The 22,440-nt window shown below is 38.4% G+C and overlaps 1 long non-coding RNA gene across 1 annotated transcript; it reads right to left on the bottom strand.

Moving 5' to 3' along the window:
- Positions 1-2,922: 2,922 nt before the first annotated feature.
- Positions 2,923-16,765, bottom strand: LOC115274205. The gene is made up of 4 exons (XR_003901141.1): positions 16,681-16,765; positions 13,342-13,400; positions 6,497-6,579; positions 2,923-3,004 (listed from the first exon to the last, which is right to left on the bottom strand). It is a non-coding gene; the product is annotated as an uncharacterized LOC115274205 (long non-coding RNA).
- Positions 16,766-22,440: the final 5,675 nt, after the last annotated feature.

Raw genomic sequence — 22,440 nt, 5'->3', positions numbered from 1 at the left:
TCTAGGCTCGAGGCGGGTGTGGTAAACCTGAAGGCTTCGTCTCAGGCCAGAAGTAAACAGGACTTTTTCACAGAAAAACTGGAGGAGTGTTTCAGTCTGCCATCTGTGAAATTCCCTGGAGGGTGATAACCAGCTGTCTCTCTGATTATTTCAAACCTATAGGGTTCAGAACTTCAATCCCCCATTGGCCACCAGAGGCAGACACTCTATGGGGCTGCAGCTACCCACTGGCTTTGATGGGTAGGTGATACACAGGAGCAGGACACTTATCCATCAGTACTGGACAGGCTGCGGAAGAAATACGGGGATAGGCATTCACCCTCCAGCGTCAGCAAGGCTGAGGTAAAGGGGCAGGGTTTGCCTGCCTCTTTCAGTGGGGCTGCATGAGTAGAGCTGGCGTAGAGTGCTTCCCAACGGCTACAGAGGGGCTGTGGTACGGCTCCAGATGGAGTGTGCCCACTGATGCTAGCAGGTTAGAAGAAAATTGCAAAATTCGTGCCCACCAGTATTAAAACTAACAAAGTAAACAGAGAAATGCAAAGATGATGTCCACCAGAACCGCCACCCCCAGAGAGATACCTAACATGTTCCTACCCTCCAGCAGACACTTTAATATTAGTCATGAATCTTTCACATATGGGCTAGGTGCTTTTCAAAGGGACGTTGTTGTTCTGGGTTCTGGGCAAGTGGGTCTATGCATAAGCCTTTTAAGAACACAATCTCTAGTCCCCACAGCTCTGTGGTGCAACTGGACCTAAACCACATTATTGTTCAATGTCAGACAATTGGGCAGCTTGTCACTTTGGTATGGGTCCCAAGGATTGGAGCACCCAATGTGGTGCACAAACCCCTCTCCTCGGGGAGAAGCTGTTTATTTGTGAGATCCTTCCTAATTGTGGGTTGCCATGCCAGGAAGATTCTAGGAAAAACTTATGTCTGCCTCTTCTCCCCATCACGAAGTGACACTTTTATACTTTGTTGCATGGAACTGTCCAGCTAGTTTTCATGGTCTTTTTCAGAGAAAATTGTTCCATATGTAGCTGTAGATTTATTGTGTCTGTGGGAGGGAAGTGAGTTCAGGATCTTTCAACACCACTATTTTGAACTGCCTCTCCCAGTGCAATTTTAGATTTATTTAAATGCTGTGCAGGAAGTACGAGTTTCCATATGCGCTCCCTCCATCTGCACACAGTTTCTCTTAGTATTAATATCCTACATTTGTGACAGTTGATGACCCCATATTGATACATAATTATTAACTAAAACCCCTAGAATATACTACGATTCATAGTGTCTGTCGTACATTCAATGGGTTTTTCCAAATGACATGTATCCACCATTTCCATATCATACAGAATAGTTTCACTCCCTAAATCTCCTTGATTTTAAAATCTCCTGCGCATTCCTCCCTCATTTCCAAACTTGACAAAATTTATCTTTCTACTGTTTTTACAGTATTTTTTCTTTCTCTAGAATGTTAACATAGCTGGAATCATACAATTTGCGACCTTTTAGGGCTACTTAGCAATGTGAAATTAAAGTTTCTCAACATCTTTTCATGACTTAATAGTTCATTTCTTTTTACCACTGAATAATATTCCTTGGTATAGATATGCCATAGTTTCCTTATTCATTTACCTGTTAAAAGTTATCTTTGTTTCTTTCCATTTTTAGCCATTATGAATTAAGTCACCATAAAAGTTCATGTACCAGTTTTGTGTAAACATAAATTTCACCTCATTTGTGTAAATGCCAAGGAATACAATTGCTGAAATGTAAGAAAATGTTTACCTTTGTGAGAAATTGTGAAACTATCTTTCGAAGTAGCTGTGCTATTTTGCACATGTATGAGCAATGCCCAAGAGTCCCTGCTGCTGCACATTCAGGCCAGTATTTGATATTGTTAGTGTTTTGGATTTTGTCCATTTTTATAGATACACAGTGGTATTTTGTTTGTTTGTTTTAATTTGTCATTTCCTAGTGATGCACCATGTTGAACATTTCATATACTAATCATCTGTCTATTTTCCTTGATGAGGTATCTGTTCAAATATTTTGCTCATTTTCAAATTAGGTTCTTTGAATTTTAAGAGCCCTTTCTGCATTTTGTATTCAAATCCTTTATCACACATGATTTTGTATACATGTTTTGTCAAAATCTGTGACGTCTTTTCATTCTCTTAACAGTGTCTTTTAGGGGATCCTGGGTGGCTCAGTTGGTTGAGTGTCCAACTTCAGCTCAGGTCATGATCTCAGTTCATGGGTTGGAGCCTCGCGTTGAGCTCTGTGCTGACAGCTCAGAGCCTGGAGCCTGCTTCGGATTCTGTGTGTCCCTCTCTCTCTGCCCCTCCCCTGCTCATGATCCATCTCTCTCTGTCTCTCAAAAATAAATAGATGTTTAAAAATGTTTAAAAACCAGTGTCTCTTAGAAGCAGAAATTTTTAAGAGTGTCCAACTTAACATTTTTTTTTCTTTCATAAATCACACTTGTTCTGTTGTACTTATATCACCATGTCCAAAGTCACTTTGAATTTCTCCTATGTTATCTACTGGAAGTTTATAGTTTTATGTTTTAAATTTGGGTCTCTAAGCCAATTTCAGTTAGTTTTTGTGTGAGTTCAAAATTTGAAAGCTAAAGCTTTTATTTGAAAGCTCAAAATCAATCATCATTACTGCTTTTTTACACATCAGTCCTAAGTTAATGTTATGTATATGTTTACAATTCACTAGTTCATTGCTTATTGCATCTTACACCTACAATCTGGTTTTATTTTCCTTTTTCCTTTGGTGTATCCTTTCCTTATTAGGAAGCATTTATGAGTGATAAATTGTTTACATTTGTTTTTTAAAAATGTTTTTATTTCACCCATACTCTTGGATAATAATTAATAAAGATATAAATCTTAAGAATGGCATTTTTACCCTTGAGCACTTAAATTTTTCCCATTTCTTCTGAACTGTTGAAAAGTATTCCATCAGTGTGATTCAGGGGTCAGCAAATTTCCTTTAACAAAACAAAAAATAAACTTGATAGGTTTTTTCAAGCCTTATGATTTCTGTCCCAACTATTCAACTCTGACTTCATTACACAGAAGTAACCATTGAAAAAAGGTTATTTACAAAAACAAGCAGTTTGCTGTCCTTTAAAATAAATACATGCATATACACACACACACACACACACACACACACACACATATATGTCTGTGTGTATATCTATATCTATTTGCTATTTGATTTCTCTTTAAGCACTAATAAGATATTTTGTTTGTTTTGTTTTTTTAAACTTTTTTATGTCTTTATTTTGAAAGAGAGAGGCAGAGTGCAATAAGGGGAAGGGCAGAGAGAGAGGGAGACACAGAATCTGAAGCCGGCTCGTGGCTCTGAGCTGTCAGCACAGAGCCTGACATGGGGTTTGAACCCACTGAGATCATGAACTGAGTCGAAGTTGGATGCTTAACTGACTGAACCACCCACGTGCCCCAAGATGTTTATTTTGAATATAGTGTTAGAAGTACTAGTGGCTGAGGAGGGTCCAATGGACCAACAAGAATCAGTCTGGACAAGAATAATGAACCTAGAAAATCATCATCCAGATATCATGATGCCTCTGAAGATAGCTAAGTGCTAACTTATTGGGCAAATGGGTTGATGACCAAGTGCTCAGTGGAATGAGTTGAATCTCACTGAGTGGCCGAGTTGACAACTGCATACAGTTAGAAACTTAATTCTGCTCCCAAAACTGAGTATATAGATGATGACTTGGGGATGGGGCATGGTAGGCAAAATAATTAATTTCCTGAGTTTAAATGTGAAACTGCTAGGAGAAAAGAAGACAGAGTTGTCTAGATCATATTTTCTGGCATGACACACACGAACAATGTAAAGATGATATCAGACAACTAGTAGAAAAATAAATTTGTTACAATTTCTATACCAATATTTACAGTTTAAAAGTATGCATTCTGATATTTGTAATGATAAGTGTAATGGTTTCTCAGAGTTCTTTGTGTTTGAATAGGTACCATATTTAATTAATATATCTCTTTTCAAACATACCTTTGCTGTTTTCATTCTATTTATTTATTTACATATAATAGAGACAATATGGTATATTTATAAACATTATTCATTTTAGAATTAGGATTGTTATATCCGAATTCTACCTCTGATCATTATAAGACAGTCATTTATTTATCATTCATTCGTTCACTCGTTCATTCATTATAAGTAAATCTTATAAACTAGGGTAAATGTAGTCCCTCTGCTCAGTAATAAGCAATGGCTACAAGACATTAGACACAAACTTCCCTGCCTGACTCTTTACTATTATAGGAGAGTGGAAAAGGAAATAAGAAATTGCATAGAAGAATAACGGATGGCTTTAAAGGATGCAATCAAGCTGTTGTGGGAACCCCTGGGACACATCCTCATGACCCGTTTTAGAGATTTCCTGAAGAGAGTGGCATATAAGCTGGTTTTAAAGTATTCACATAAAGTTGGGAGAACATACTGTAACGAGTGAGCTATGTGTACCAAGGACTAACGATAAAGGAAATTATGGCATAGCACATATGGAGTAATTGCAATGAAATTATTGAAGTTTTGATTGATCATCGATTATTCAACAAGACAATGACTTGAGTGAATGTACATTTTGAATAGACCTTGTACCTATGCAGTTCATGACCAATAGCAGAAGACAAAGTAGAGGAAAGGAAGCTACTGGAAAGATTTGACAGTTTTCATGACTAATGTGATGGTGAATTTTGTGTGTCACTTTGCTTTTGTCAAGATACCCAGATGTGTAGTCAGACATTATGCTGGATGTTTCTGGATGACATTCACATTTAAATCAGTGAACTTTGACTAAAACAGATTGCCCTCCATAATTAAGATGGGCCTCATCCAAATAGTTGAAGGCCTTAACAGATCAACAGTCTGACCTCCCTCAAGCAAGAGAGAATTCTGCTAGCAGACCACTCTTGGCCTTGGGCTGCAACCTTAGCTGTTGTGGGTCTCTCGCCTGCTGGGCCCCCTGGCAGATTTGGGATTTGACACATTCCATAATGATGTGACCCAGTTCTTTAAAACAAGGCTCTATATGTGCATATATAATGCATTGCCTTGGTTATTTTTCTCTGGATATCCCTGACTAGAGTTGTACAATTGAATAAACTACATGGGCAATGGAATAACTGGTGACGTGTGAATGTCCTTAAGAAATACATTTAATTTTACAGTAGATTGCATAAGTCAGAGGAAGAGGGAAAAGACAAAACAGGCAAAAAAGCATCCTCAGATCCCTGGCTTGGGACAAACTGCATACATTGTAACCCTTTTCACTGAAACAGGAGGAAATGAAAACACTAAGTGTCAAGGAAGGACTAAGTTTTCTTCCAGATCTGTGTTTATGGCAGCCAACGGACCAAGATATTGAATAACTCTTGGAATCAGTGTCCTGAATAGAAGAGAGTCCTGAGGACAGAGAGATTTTAGAAGTCATGTATACATGGATCATAACTGAAGTTGCTGACATTACTTCATGTGGTAAGAGTCACATATTCAGGTTTACATGGTTAAGGTGCAAATGATACCAAGCTTCAATGAAATCATCCTGGAATTGTGTTATTTTAGTTCCGCCAGCAACTTCCACATCGTTTTGATGCTTACTGTACGCGTAAATGCTCTTGGTGATAAGGAATTCACCATTTGCTACTGCACCTCTCATGTGATCTTCAATCACCACTTATCCATGGCAACTTGTACATCATTTTGATGCTTACTGTATGTGTAAATGCTCTTGGAGATGAAGAATTCATCATTTGCTGTTGCACCTCTTGATGAGTTTAGGTCACCGCCCACCCATGGAATCATGAACATTCCATCAGAAAAAAAAATCAAAGAAAAACACTTTGCTAAATTGCAAAAGCCATGTAGCTGCAAGTTGTCCTTTAATAAAATTTACTTTTTCAAGCTCCAAATATCCAATTACAATGTGATTCATTAACAAAATTATAAACAATTATTTCAGTTTTTTAAAAAAGAATTTTGACCTTGCTGTCTGTGACAAGGAGGGAGCCACTGGTAGTAAAATTGATAGTAAAATCCAAGCCAAGCAGTATGCCCCTTTCATAGAATTAAAAGCCATCTATGCAAAGGGCTTTGTCAGTTCTTCAGTAAAGGCCTACCTACTACAGACTGGATACATAGGGTTTACATTCTGTCCCAAATCAGCAATATCAAAGAAGTAATAATAGCTTGTTCATTATATTAATCACCCATCCTTAAGGAAACACTGTGCATTTGCAAGTGATCTTTGAAAGTGGGACTACCCGAATTAATGCATGATTCAACAACAGTAGATGTACTATTTAGGCATCTGAGTACACAGCTTAATACATTTTTTCATGAAATATTAATATTATGACATTAATTTAAATTGATTTATATATACACACTCTAATAGGGGCAAAAAAAATTTTAATGTTATTACCAAATCATCATGCCTTGCTCTGTACAGAACTGCTGGCAGGAATGTTGCTTGTTCTGATTTTATTTAACATCTTCATTAATGAACTGTAGCAGGGAATCAACAACAGATTAATGAAACTCTGAGAAAATTGTAAATCAGTAAATACAGCTAGCGATCAGGGATGCACAAGACTAAAGGTCTTTGATGATTAAAATATAAAATCAGTTAATCTATAAAGGTGCACAGAGAATATTAAGTCAGAAAAGACACCAAAGAAAATAAAGAATGTGAAATATAACTGTAGTTCCAAGCTTTGTTAACTACTGTCATGTAAAAGTGTAAATTAGACTATACCACATTCTGAACCTTTTCTAAACAGAATATAATGGTCCCACAGGGTGTGATCTTAGAACATACACTTGCTTTTCTCGAGCCCTGACTCACATTGTCTTCACCATCTATTTCTTCTGGGAAATGAATACTCTCCTCAGTTTTCAGCCACTTACTAGAGTCTTTCTCAAAACAGAACAGAACAAACAAAAACTGTTTCTTTTTCCTACATGGCTTTGCTATGGTAATTTGATTCATCTGATGACATTTCCTCTTACTAGGCAAGAACTCTTTCAGTTTCAATTCTAACCTTGTTGAAACTAGATTGCATCTGGTCAGTATTTGTGGAGAAGAAACTTTCAACTCCTCCTTGTTCAACATAAACACACACACTATCCAGGAGGAGAAGGTTACCATTAATTGACTGGTGCAAGAAAATCAGTAGGGTTAAGATTAAAGAAAGGGCAGAAGACGTGAATAGACACTTTTCCAAAGAAGACACCCAGATGGCCAACAGACACATGAAAAGATGCTAAACATCACTTGTCATCAGGAGAATAAAAACCAAAACTACAAAGTGATACCACCTCACACTGATCAGAATGGGTAAAATCAACAACTTGGGGGAACGACAGATGTTGGTGAGGATGTGGAGAAAGAAGAGGCCTTTTGCACATTGGTGGGAACGCAAACTTGCACAGCCACTCTGGAGAACAGCATGGAGATTTCTCAAAAACTTGAAAAAGATTGTGGCGCCTTGGTAGCTCAGTTGGTTAGACATCCAATTTCAGCTCAGGTCAGGATCTCACAGTTTGTGAGTTCAAGCCGCATGTCAGGCTCTGCGCTGACAGCTTGGAGCCTAGAACCTGCTTCATATTCTGTGTCTCCTTCTCTCTCTGCCCCTGCCCACTCATGTGCATTCTCTCTCTCTCTCTCTCTCTCTCTCTCTCAGATAAATAAGATAAATAAATATTAAAAAGAAAGAACTATCCTATAACCCAGCTATTGCACTACTAGGAATATATCCAAAGGATACAAAAATGCTGATTCAATGGGGCCCATGCATTCCCATGTTTACAGCAGAACTAAAGACAATAGCCAAATTATGGAAAGAGCTCAAATGTCCATAATAAATGAATAGAAAAAGAAGATGAGGTGTATATGTATGTGTATATATATGTGTATACATATATACACTGGAATATTACTCAGCAATCAAAAAGAATGAGATCTTGCCATTTGGAACAATGTGGATGGAACTAGAGGGTATTATGTTGAGAGAAATAAGTCAGAAAGACAGCATATGATTTCACTCACAAGTGGAATTTGAGAAACTCAACATATAAACATAGGGGAAGGGAAAGAAAAATAAATAAAACAGAGTGGTAGTCAAAGCATAAGAGATTCTTAAATGCAGATAACAAACTGAGGGTTGATGGAGGGGGGTGGGTGGTAGATTGGGTTATATGGGTGATGGGCATTAAGAAGGGCACTTTTGGGGATGAGCCTTGGGAGTCATATGTGGGAGAGTCTCTGGGTTTACTCCTGAAGCCAAGACTATGCTGTATGCAAACTAACTTCAAAATAAATTAATTAAAAACATTATATGCAAGTATAAGAAAAATTGCAAGTAAATTTTAAAACAAATGTCCTATATCTTTTTCTTGAAGTTTTTTGTTTTTGCTTTGTTTTTGTTTTTGTTTTTATTACTCAGCTAACTAGATTTTACCCCAGATCTTACTCCCAAAGTCTTGGCTTCCAGAAGTTAGAAAATGTGCTAGACATTCAGGGATTGCGCTAGACACTACTCCTGTTCTACTGGATCTTTTATGCTTGTTATTCTTCTTCTCATTGGCTAGCATACTTAGGTCTCTTTTTTTTTAATTTTTTCAATTGTTTGGGGTCTTTATTATTTTATTTTGAGATAGGGAGACAGAGAGCTAGCAGGGGAGGGGCAGAGAGGGAGAAAGACACAGAATCTGAAGCAGGCTCCAGGCTCCGAGTGGTTAGCACAGAGCCTGATGCGGGGCTTGACCCCACGGACTGTGAGATCATGACCTGAGCTGAAGTCGGACGCTTAACTGACTGAGTCACCCAAGTGCCCCTAAATTTTTTTTTTAATTGGTAAGGCAGTAACAAGTTTGAAAGTTCAGATGTGAAGAAGCAAAACAAATATTTTGGATGTGTTTGGATTCAGATTCTAGGGACATCATTCACTTCTGACATAGAAAACCTCCATATGGTTCCACCTAACTTTAAAGGGTTTGAAATAGCACTTGAAGGGGAAGATTCTATGTCTTACCGCTCATTGTGTCCTGTGAATATATTTCTTTAGAGAACTTTTTGAGAAAATAAACTTTTTAAAATCATTAAGATAGCTCAGGGCTTTTAAAATAAAATCTCATATCAATTTCGTTTCATTGTTTTGCAACCAATTTTTTCTGGCTTACTGTTGAAACTCTTGGATATTAAATAATCAAGATATTTATGAGCATCTGTGTGGCTCAGTCGGTTGAGTGCCTGACTTTGGCTCAGGCCATGGTCTGTGAGTTCAAGCCCTGTGTTAGGCTCTGGAGCCTGTTTTGGATTCTGGGTCTCCCTCTCTCTCTGCCTCTCCCCTACTCATGCTCTGTCTCTGTCGCTCCCAAAAATACATTTAAAAAAAGTTTTAAATCAAGATATTTAAATTTTGTTAGAAAATAGACACCCTTTTTATAATGTGAGCAGAACAATATTCTTCTGAGTAGTTTTTAAGCACTCTGATAGATTTGTAATAAATAAACCTTATCTGTTGGGTGAAACTAGTACCTTCACTGGGTGCACAGAGATATGTTCTTAGCTATTAAAATTTTCAGGCCACATCAAAGTTTTTTTTTTTATGACTTCTCACAGTTCAGTAAAATACACATAAAGGGAAATTTGCAAATTTCAGATGGACAAGTCATTACAAGGTGAAAACATCACATCCCAGTCAGGAAATAATATATTCTGGTCCCTCTGAGATCTTTTTTGTGACTGTCACTGCTTGGTTGCCTTCTAAAAAATGAGCAGTATTTCACTTACAGCTATTTGCTATTTTTAAAATTTTTATATTAATGAAATCCTGCATTTTCGTCTACTTTCTTTTGCCTCATATTTATGTTTACAACTTACACTCATACTGTTTCACCAGCAGTTACTTGCTCATTTTTATCATTGTATACCATTGTGTTGTACGAATATGTCACAATTTATTGATTCATCTTATTGCTGGATGTTTTTATATTATCTACTGGTTGGGATATTTATTAAGCATTTCTGTTAAGTACCATTTGAAATACATACATATACATTTCTTCTGGTTTTATAGCATTATGTGGAACTCCTAGGTCACAGTCGGCTTGAACAGATACTGACTGCCAAATGGTATTTTAGAATGATTTTATCAATACATGCACTCATCAGCCATACATGGGGTTCTTGTTGCTTCCCATTCCTCACTCTGTTTGGTACTGTCCATCCTTTTAACTTTTGCCATTCTGCTGTGTGTGAACTGGTATTATATTTGGGTTTAATAATATTTTTATGATTTCCAGTAATCACAAGGATACTGGACATGGGCCATGTATATGTCCTTTTTGTGACGTGCTTGTTCACATCTTATGCTCATTTCTAAATTCTGGATAAGATTTTTTTGTTAATTTCACATGCAACATATGCTCTCCAGTTCCTTGTTTTCCTTTCACTCTCCAAATTGTACATTCTGACGAACAGAAGTTTCTCACTTTAGTGTAATCCTATGTAGTATCCCTTTTTGATACAGTGTTTTTGTTATGGTCAGCCATGATTAAGACCTATCTACTGTATTCCTTGATGATTCTCTCATATGCTGTCTTTTCTATTGTCTTACCTTTTTCATTTTTAACTTAGCTGCAGACAATTTTTGTTTGTGATATGAGATAAGGGGTAGGTTTTAACTTTTTCCACATTAGTACTCAGCATAATTTATTGAAAACAACACTGTTTGCCACTGATCCACACTCTCACATTTATCCTAAAAGGAGTCCTTAGCGGGATGTGTTTCTTTCAGGACCCTGTTTTATTTCATCAGTTTATTGGTTATCTCTGGATCAACTGGACACTCAATCACTATACATTTATAGTAAGTCTTAATATCTAGTGAATGTGTCCTCTTTCTTTGTTCTTCATGTTAGTTTTAACTATTCTTAGGCCTTTAGTCTTCCAGAGATTTTAGAATCAGTCCATATATACACAAAGTTGCTGGAATTTCTACTGGGATAGCATTGTATGTCTAAGTCAATTTTGTTGGTTTTTTAAAAATTTTTTAATGTTTTATTTATTTTTGATACAGAGAGAGACAGAGCATGAAAGGGGGAGGGGCAGAGAGAGAAGGAGACACAGAACCGGAAGCAGTCTCCAGGCTCTGAGCTAACTGTCAGCACAGAGCCTGATATGGGGCTCGAACCCAGGAAGGTGAGATCTGACCTGAGCTGAAGTTGGAGGCTTAACCGACTGAGCCACCCAGGCACCACTAAGTCAATTTTAAAAAGATAGACATTTCTACAGTATTGACACTTTCAAACAATGAAACATGAAATCTACTTTAGGTCAGGTTTAATTTGTCAATAAATTTTTAAAAGAATTTTTGGATACAATCTTGTCTATTTTTAGTAGATTTATTCATTGACAGTAGAAGTGTTTGAAGCTACAATAAATAACATAATTAAAAATTTTTTTTTATTCTTTTTCTGGGATCTAGAGGAGCAGAGGGAGAGGGAGAGAGAACCTCAAGTAGGCTACATGCCCAGTGTGGGATTCAATCCCATAACCCTGAGATCATGACCTGAGCCAAAATCAAAAACCAAATGCTCAACTGATTAGCCACCCAACTGCCCCATGTGTTACCAATTTTATTAGTATTTTCAAATAATACATTTTTGTCTTAATTAATATATTTATTCTGTATTTCATTATTTTCTTATCTTAGCCATTAACTTTCTTTTTAGGAATGTTGGATTTAGAAAAAATAAAATAACATAAAGTAAAGTAAAGCAAAGTAAAATAAATAAAATAAGATAAAATAATAAAATAAAGCAAAACACACACTTGAATTTAAATTCAAATAATAAAATTATTTCTTATTTTTAACAATACATTTTAATTAATGTCTTGTGTGTTATTTTTATTTCTTCTATTTAGATTATTTTTTTCCTAAACTTTTTTGTTACACTTGCATTTAAGGCTATAAATTACATCTCATGGCAGCTTAGCTGGGTCCTTTAATTTTTAACATGTCTTAATTTTATTATCAGTGAGTTTAAACCATTTTCTACTTTTCTCTGTAAATATGTTTTCAAGGAGATTTGGAGAAAGCACATTTGTTACAGCATTATAGGAGACTACTCAAATATCTATCAACAGTAGAATAGATAAAGATTTGTCAGTTATACATGTATATTAAAGACAAATCTAAAAAGAACAAACTTCTGATAAATGCCACAAGTTGGAAAAATCTCAAAATCTTTGAAGATGCTAGAAGACTATCCTGTTCTGACTGGGTGTTATTGGGTGGAAAGAGGCAGAATAGAGTTTGTTAGAGATGTGGGACTAGTCCATGTCATAATCTCAGTAGTGATGCTAAAGGTAAATATATAAATTATATATTTTTAAAGGCAATAAATAATAAAGTGATAGATTATGATTATGGTTAAAATAGAAATGTATTTGTGACAGCAATTGCTGATGAGAAAGAAAGTGATATCACATTTAAAATCCTAAGTCTTGGGGCACCTGGGTGGCTCAGTCACTTAAGCATCCGACCTCAGCTCAGGTCATGATCTCTGCTCCTCTCCCATTCATGTTCTGTCTCTCAAAAATAAATAAACAACAAAATTAAATAAATAAATAAATAAATAAATAAATAATAAAATCCTAAGTCTTTTTAAACTTTTAAACCACTATGGTTTATAATATTAAGCAAGCTGTTCAGAGAAGAATGCACAAAATCCAAAGTAGGCTCCAGGTTCTGAGCTGTCAACCCAAAGCCCAACGCAGGACTCAAATCCACAAACTGGGAGATCATGACCTGAGCTGAAGTCGGATGCTTAATTGACTAAACCACCCAGGTGCCCCAAGACTTAGGATTTTAAGTGTAATATCATATGTTGTCACTCATAGGTCTAACAGGAGAAACCTAGTAGGAGACCATGGGAATGGGAAAGGAGGGGGAAAGCATTAGGGAGAGGGAGTGAGGCAAATCATGAGAGACTTTTGAATGCTGAGCACAAACTGAGTGCTGAGGAAGGAGGGGGGGAAGGGGAAGAGAGGGTGATGGTCATAGAGAGGGGCACTTGTGGGAAAGAGCTCTGGGTGTTATATGGAAACCAACTTGGTAACAAACTATATTTATAAAAAATAACAGGGCAGATAAACTTATATGCATTGTAGGGCTCAGTTTGATTCTTGCCACAGGCTGGACTCCTGCTGGGGATAGTATAGTTGTTAAAGTGTATTGCCATCTAGAGAATTATGCTTACCCCAGTTTTGCCAAGCGATAGTAGGTGGATTTATACTATTAACAACAATAAAATGCTTCCTAGACAATAGAAAAAAATATATTATAAACCACAGTAAATGAAATACTAAGTTAAGCTAAGCTTATTTAACTGTTATTTTAATATTTTATTTATTTACTATTTAATATTTTATTGTACTTCTTTCTAATATACCCTTATGCTTTATTATTACATACTAGTATTACATGTAAAGGATATAAACTAAAATTAAGGTAAATAATTTGTCAATGATTATAAGCTAAGAAGAGATAAACAGAGATTTAACTGGATGCACCTTGAATTCAATTCTAGGATTAATGCATTCACTCCACAAATACTAGTTGAGCATTTAGTATACACCTGTCCAGAAAGTGACTTTACAGCTTTAAACAGACAACAATCCCTGGTCATTTTCCCATTAAGCTTAGAGTCTATAAGTAGGGTCAATGACATTTAATATGACACTAAACATAGAAATGGGAAGCATGAAAAGGAAAAGACCTATCTTTATTTCCATTAAAACTTTTGTAAATAATTTCCTCACAGACAATTTTGTGGAATGAAACTTCACTCCAAGAGCTATATTACCTCCAGGTTACTGAAATGCAAAAGTTAAAAATTATTTACAAGTTTTGTCATGTTGCATTCTTATTCAATTGAATTTAAATCTATGAAACATTTACTGAAGCAATCTCTCTTAAAGAAAAAGAAAGAAGGAAGGAAGGAAAGAAAGAAAGAAAGAAAGAAAGAAAGAAAGAAAGAAAGAAAGAAAGAAAGAAAGAAAGAAAGAAAGAAAGAAAGAAAAGAAAGAAAAGAAAGAATGAAAGAAAAAGAAAAAGAGAGAGGGAGGGAGGTAAGGAAGGAGGAAGAGAGAACGGGAGAAAGAAGGAAAGGAAGGAAGAAGGAAGGGAAGGAGGAAGGAAGGAAGGAAGGAAGGAAGGAAGGAAGGAAGGAAGGAAGGAAGGAAGGAAGGAATAGAAGAAGATTTGTCACTGTGGTCTTATGGTAGGTGGTGTGGGCCCAGAGGTTCTGATTTGTCTCTGTACTTCTCAGCTTTCCCACCACTTTAAGGTCATTATCTATCATTTTGATTCTCAGCTCTTCAGATCTTTGACTCTGATCTGCCATATTATCCATCAGTGACTTAAACTCTAAAGCTTGTTTTTTTCCAGATAACAATTTGCACATGAGTTTACTGAACTATGATCCCAGTATTGACCATAGTTATGTTTTTTCAGTGATGTCTTTTGTTTGATTCTGTCCTCATTCACTATCCCAAAGGGCTTTCGTTCTCCTCTGTGTTTTCAGTCTACTCCAGGCTTTACTTGTTTATCCATAGCCATATTGCATTCTAAGGTTCACCAATTTAATTGTGTTCTGAGTTAATGTCTTTTATTGTCCTTTGTCCACATAATCAACCAGATATGTATTGCCCACAATAATTCAACATTATCTTATCTTGTTCTTTATGCTGCTCACCCTGGACAACTGTTGGCATACCTGTGATGATCAGATCTACCACAATTTCATGCTGTGCAACTTTGGCCACAGTATTAGAGCTATTTGGCAATGTTTTTCCTCACCTCTAATTGGTTCATTATAACTCTTCTCATAGCAGCTGTTCAAAATAATCTCCACTGTTTCCATATCCCCAATCTACTTGCACACCACACTTCAGTTTAAGGTTCTAGTTCCTATTTCACTATGAAGATAGATGACATGCTACAGGTGACCATCTGTATGATGTTTCAAAAATTTTAAAAAATAAAGGAAAGAAAGAAATTCATCTCATCATCTCTATTGCCATGATCTGGCTCCAGCTGATGTTTTTAGACACTTACAAATTTTGTTGCTTTAATTTCTTCAGCTCTCCAACTTTGTCATGCCTTCTCTTACTTTCTTGTCTCTACATCCCCCTTCCTAGAATTTTACTTAACCTTTTCTCCATTTATCTCTCTCCTGCACACCCTTTAAAATTCAGCTCAAATTCCACCTTCTTTTGGAATTGTTCCCTAAGCTGATTTAGATGCAACTCTCCAGAATTCCAGCTCTTTTGTTCCAAAAACAGCTTGAATGTGTCCCTATTAAACCTGTCCCTAATATGTTCCAAGCAATTGGAAGGGCAAGATGAAATTCCTTTTTATGACTATATTATTTAAACCTGCCACTATGCCTAACAATGTCCAGGAAATTGTTAATATGTTAAATTTTTAATATATTAAAACTTAACTTTATTGAAAATCATCTCTAAATGGATTAATAGGTTTACAAAAATTCTTATTTCTTCTGTTCCTCATTGTGTTTTTCTTTTCCTTTCTTTTTTTATTATCCAGTTCATTTTTATCCCTAGTCCTTTATCCCTCACTCTCTTATAAAAAATACCAGGTTCCCTACAAATTATTTTTGGCTCAATCTTCTCTCATTTCATATTATAATATACCATGTCATTCTACTTCATATTCTTGGCCTAAAAATATTTTTACCTCCACTTCATATTACAAAAATACAAAACAAAACACTCTACTTCCTGAACACTACTTCTATCTCATATCATTTTTCCTTTGCTTTGTCTCCTGATATTACTTTTTCCAAAATGTAAACTCTCTGTCCCTCCTCCATTACTAATCTGATACTTAAGTAATGACAGTGTCACTCCTGCCATCACCTTTCTAGTGAAATTGCTTTCCTTATTTTATGTGCAAACCCCTCTCCTTGAAGACATCTTCTTCAAGCTCCCTTTTCTCAAGTTGACTATGAAAGTTCCAATGATTCCTTGACTAAACGACCCTCCCACCCATCCTTTTAAGTGAGCATACACTGAGATATCTTCTTCCTTAGTCTACCTGTTTCATTGTGAGGGTCATTACCTGTTGACCATCTCAAACTACACGTCCTGCTGGCAATTAACATTCAAAGAATAGAATCTTCCTAGTCTATCTGAAAACACAGACTTTGAATCATTTCTACTTAAATAAGTTAGAAGTGGTTGCCTTTGATTTAGAATTTGTGTGGGGCTGGCTTTTGTGTGAGTCAATGGCTGCTAAATTGCTCTGGAAGAGTGTGAGTCTTACAAATCCCCCTGATGATCTCTTTGTATGGCTGAACCTGGACTTTCAAATAAACAGGCTCTTCCAGGAAACCATTTTCTGCAAGTCCCTGGTCAACTGGTTTATCAACTGACCAATACATAACCTATTTGTGCGTGTGTGTGTGTGTGTGTGTGTGTGTGTGTGTTTATAGACACTTTACTTAATGTATATTATCGATTGATTAACATTGGATGGTGCTACAATTCATGCCTACACAAAATTTATCTAGTACCTGTATTTTCTCCGTGAAGCATATTGGACCGTCTTGCCCTAAAGGACCTTGGACAGCACTTCAGCATTGTGTTTCAGGGCCATTCTATGAACAGTGAAATCACCAGTCACAACACAAAATTTCCAGAAGCTGGGCACTAAATAGACCAGACTAAATAGTCCAAACTAAAAGAACATTTGTTTATAGTATGAGAGTTGAGACGATAGAGTGTCTTCTTGTCCAATGTAAGTTGGACCTTGCACATTAGATGATGTGATGTAATTTCACACCCTCAAGAGTTTCCCAGGTGAGATCTGAAATCAGCTTCATATGTGGAGGGTAGAGGGAGACCAAAGAAAGAGGAAGCTCACTCTGATGGGCAGGTGGCAGGTATAATAAGCAAAGGGACTTATATACAAGGCTTGATTTGGATGCCACAAGATTAGAGCATCTATGCCCTTGCCCAGGACGTCTTAAAAGCCCTAATCAGTTTCAGTCACACTTATCATCCACATGGTCTCAAAACCAAATTACTAGCTCAAGACTGTGTCTTTGGAGCAACTTCTGGAGCTGAGGAAGACAAACTGGATACACATTATATGGACAAGGGAAAGGTTGAGGGTTGACTGACTGCTGGATCCATTTCAAGTGTCATCCAGTAGTCACATTTTCCCAATGACTTCCCCCAACAAGAACATTTTCCAGGGTTAAAATGATGCCTCTTTGATCATCTCCCCCAACACTCCACCTCTCATGACCTCTTTCAATTTCATATGTCCCTGTCTTCTGCAGTGTGCCCTGTGTCATCTGCAAGGAGTTTCAACAGTATGGGGGTTCCTCCTTTGGAGGCTGTCTGATTGCATTGGAGGTAGATGCTGCAACAACAATACAGGAACGTGAAAGAGAAAATGTAGATTAAGATAATGATTCCAAAAATTAGTGACAACTTTTTATACTTAGAGTTCCATTATCTTAATCACTGATTTATGAAGTCTCCTAGACTGGATGGTCAGATCACTCAGAACATTCACTTGTGTTCTCAGATGACCTAATAAAGATGATGCTTTAGCAAACTCATCAGGTATGAACATATAGCATTCTATTTGGATAATGATATAAGTATCTCCTCATGAGGCAGTAATAATGTCTAAGGCCATCTTATTTTGGAGGATGGCTTTTCTCATCAGAGACATTTCAGTGTTCAGTAAGCATAGGCTTTGTCAGCTCTCATTTAAGTTTGCTGGATGAATTTAATAAGAGCTTCTGTGTGTGATGGAACATCCTCCAGGCCAGTGGAGGGAATAAAGATGGTTGTCAAATAAATGATCATACCAGTGAAAATCAGAGCATGCTCTCCTGACCTTGAGGAAGGGAGGTTGGCAATCATTGTTACATGGGACAGATTCTCCCTTGTACCCAGGGAAAAAACAAGATGAAGCAACCCAACCAACCAGGTGGAGGTTATGGGTAAGGATTTGTACAATGCAGCTCATTCAAGACTATCCAATAAATACCTGAGTGATATGACCAGTCTGTGCCAACCAGTCACTATCCTTTAATATGACAGAATGACCATGTGATGCCATGTTTTACTTAATTTGGGGTATAATTGCGTTGGTTCTGTGTAGAGAGGTTTTTCTGTTCCCAGGACAGGTGTGCCTAGGTGTTCAAATGTACATAAGCTAATGCAATCTATATAAACCCATTCCCACATCTGAGCATACCTACCCACAGATCTGATTGATATTTATAGTACCTTTCTAGCCAACAGTTTGATGGGCTTCCAGTATATTCTGACTAATAATAAAAGAATGCCCATGCCCAGTGTCATTTTAGTGTGTGCCATAGGCCAGGTTTCTGGATCAGTATTGGTAATATCAGATAAATTAATGTACTGAAGTAAGACCTTCTAATCCTTACATTGGAGGGGAAGTAGCCCCCATGGCAATCCTGATGAGCTGGAGAGGGGAAGCTAGCTACATAAAAACAGTTGGACTAATTTCTTCACTGGACATATAAGTGAATCCACTTTAGAAAGGTTTTACTATCAGGTACCATCTTGTGGCCACAAATGCAACAGAATTCTAAATCATAAAGGCAGGTATTTGGTAGGAACATGTATGGGGAGGCTTTTCCCCTTCTACAAGAATTACTTTTATGGCCCAATCCTTAAATGTTAATGTAGTTGCTGCTTTAGGAATTTGACCAGGTTATGCATACTATACCTGAGGGCCTGGGGAGGCAGCATTGCCAGGTGTGATAAAATGGACTCAATGTGGGGGCATATGCTAGACCGGGACCTTGAATGTTTCCCCTCTTTGAATGATGTATGTTCCATTCCAGACATAGTGCATTTCAACAGGTCCAGTTCACAGAATGCCAAAGAGACCTTAGTGGAGATTGAGTCTGTATACCAGACTATAACAAAAATTCCCCCTGTTCCTTCTCTACATGTGTCTGGAGAAGGGGGCTTCTTCTAGAGGCATGGAGCTGGAAGGGCTAGGGAGTAGTGGGGAAGACACTTCCTTGAGAGTTCTAGATTCTGTGTGGTCTTCTCCCTCTCATCCTCATCCTGTATGGGGAACCCTATGTCCTCCCAGACCAACATTTCTTAGACAGGCCCTGGAGGGAGATCTTATCTCAGCTGCTCAGGTAATACACAGACGGGGACAAGGATGAGGAGAAGGGCATTTGGAGAAGCTATGTTCTCTACAGGGCCCATTTGCACCTTCATTTCTAGAAACAGTGGCCAGGGTAGACAGGGTAGTCCTCTGCTTCATATAAGCATACCACAGAGTCAAAGTGGGAGTTTGAGCCATGGTACAGGTGGGTCAATGGAATATATATATTTTTTAAGTGTTTTATTTATTTTTTATACAGAGAGAGACAGAGCATGAGAAGGGGAGGCACACAGAGAGAAGGAGACACAGAACTGGAAACAGGCTCCAGGCTCTGAGCTAATTGTCGGCACAGAGCATGACACGGGGCTAGAACCCATGAATGTGAGATCTGACCTGAGCTGAAGTCAGAGGCCCAACCAACTGAGCCACCCAGGCGCCCCTGGAATATATTTTCAACAAATCCCTTAATAAGCATGGAGGTTCATACCATGATATGCTATTCCTTTGTTAGAGGCTTTGCCTGGAAGTGTCTCTGCCATTGCACTAACCTATATCTTCCAGAGTCACAGACACATCTAACTCAAATAACAGCCCTAATTTGGAAGATGGCCAGAGCTTTAATTTGCTTCACTAGTATTTTTGTCTTCTCAAAGGTGGCTTGCTGTTTTGACTCTAAGTCCCACATGCCCGTTCTTTACCAGGTGGCATCAGAGCTGGAGTCAATGTGTCAGTGGGAAATAAAAGTCCTCCAAAATCTCAAAATCCCTATCACGTCTCATACCTCTTTCACATTCTTTGTGGTTGGATAAGCTTGTGCTTTTTTCAACTAGAGCTTCTGAGGCAATACAAGGTTTATCCAACTGGACAAATTTCAAGAACTTTATGAAAATTCTTGGACTTTGAATCTCCTGTGTGTCACGTCCCATCCTCTTGCAGATGCTCCAGCAAAGGCTGTAGGGGGTTCTGCAGCCAAGACAATGTTCTTCCATGTGAACATTGTATCATCAATGTAATGGGCCCATTTTATTGATGTGGGAAAGACGAACAAGCACAGGTTCTGAGCTACCATCCAGACATATGGTGGGGCTGTTCGGGTGACCTTGGGGAAGCATATGGAAGGTCCATTGTTGTCTCCTCTGGGAAGGCAAATTGATGTGACTTAGTGCCCAGGGTAATAATGGAAAAAAAAAAAAGGATTTGCTAAGTCCAGCCCAGAATGGCCCCCTCACATGGCCAAGGTACGTGAGGTGGTGGCAATGTTGGGCACAGACACATGGATCGGGAACAGCTTTGTGCACTTCCCAGTAGTCCACCCTGTCACCCTTGCTATGAGTGATCGCGGCTCTTTCCTGGCCATATCAGTCTGTTAAATGCACTATGAGCAAGGCATAGAATACCCACTTAGTGCTGTTCTTGGGCAGCACCTCCTATTTCCTTATGCCCCCCCCCAAAATTTATATCATCTGGAAGTCACCACCTTTTATGGGTGTGGCAGGCTTACTGGTGCCCAGTTGACATTCCCCTCAGCACTGCTTTGATTAACCCTGAGGCAGACTTCACTGATAGAGGTTTGCAGAGTTTGACCTTATAGGTTATTTATGCCCAATACATTCTCTGGTATTGAAGAGATAAAAACCTCATAATTTCAGGTGGGAGAGTTCAGTTTGCAGTACCAAAGGATCTTCTTGACCTTAATCGCTTGCTCCCATAATCATCAATGTCATTAAGGGGCCAGAAAACTTCTAAGGATTACCATGAATTACAGCATAACCAGCTCCAAAATCCACCAGAACTACCACCTTTTGTTGATTTCTGGAAGACCAGAAAATAATGAGTTCAATGTAAGGCTTTCAATCACCTCCAATGGCTCTTCCCTGCAGGCAGTCTTGGCCTGTATCTTCTCCCTGGGCTGTGGGAGGCATGCCCCCTGAATAGGATTCTATCCTTGAGGCCTCTTCTGGAACAGGATGGGCATCAGAAGCGTTAGGAGCAGAAAAGGCAAGGGCTTTTAAGGCTTTCCATACCCAACCAGTGTCATTTTAAGTTGTCTGTCTATATGTTTAGGTGGGGCCCCCACAACAATGTGGTCAAACCACATTTATTTTCAGGTTATTTTTATCCAACACTTTACAACCAACTTAAATAGCCTTTTAGCTTTCTGAGCTTACACTCTTTCTTGAGTTTTTCTCACAGCTCATATCCATTTTGGGGATTTATCAGTTTCCCCCAGATCAACAATCAGTTGTTCAGCATCATAAGTGTCTTATTCCATGACTGGGCTCAGCATGGATATTAGCATCCCATATCGGGTGCTGGGGAAGAATTGGAGAATGCTGGCTTCCATCCCTGCAGTGAATATGGCCCCATGCAGGCTTTCAATGACAGGGACCTGTCTCATTCTTAGCTCCCTAAGAATTTGTTGTACCTCCCCTATGATTTCCAGGGTCCCACATGCCCAGGAAACTTCCTGTCATTGGGCAACACCTCCCTGCAAGATAGAATAATCCAATGTGTAAGGGATTGAGTACCATGAATTCCTGAGCACCAGGCAGGCTTTGCTGGAGAGCAGGAAGATGGTGATGTTGCTCATTTTCTCAGCCTCCTGCCTGGTCAGAGAAATGGCATTGTCCCTGTGTCCCATGACCACACTAACTACACCTGGTTGCCCTCCCTGGCCTTTTCCTGGAACTTGGCAGCCAGTATCAGTGACCTCAGGGGGAGTACTTTCTTTCATCATGAGCTTTTCCTGAAATGGCACTGCCCCACTGGCTAGGGTTTCTGTGGCTGTGCTTTTGCTTTCCTCTGTATTAGGGCCTGGTGGTTTGGGGCTTCATCCATTTAACTGTCAGTCACCACAACACACCCTCTTCTCTGTCCTCACTTCCCCAGGGCTTCTCTCCCACCGTGTGCTCACACAGCCCCTGAAATGAGCACAATGAAGCAGCTGGTGTTAGGGGCACCCCCATTATCACACAACGTCTCCAAGCATCTGCCACGCAGGCTACCCTCCCCAATAGTGGCCCACCACTTTGTGATTTCCCTGTGGAAGCCTTCTTTCTAAGATCCACTTTTTCCAACCTCCAAATGTGGGTTCACATTCTCAGGTGCTTCCCGGGTAAGATCTGTAATCAGCCACCACATGCAGAGTGCAGAGAGAATT

This window comes from Suricata suricatta, chromosome 2, assembly GCF_006229205.1.
Source record: "Suricata suricatta isolate VVHF042 chromosome 2, meerkat_22Aug2017_6uvM2_HiC, whole genome shotgun sequence".
NCBI classification, from domain to species: domain Eukaryota; kingdom Metazoa; phylum Chordata; class Mammalia; order Carnivora; family Herpestidae; genus Suricata; species Suricata suricatta.
This window is presented reverse-complemented; position numbering and strand designations above follow the sequence as displayed.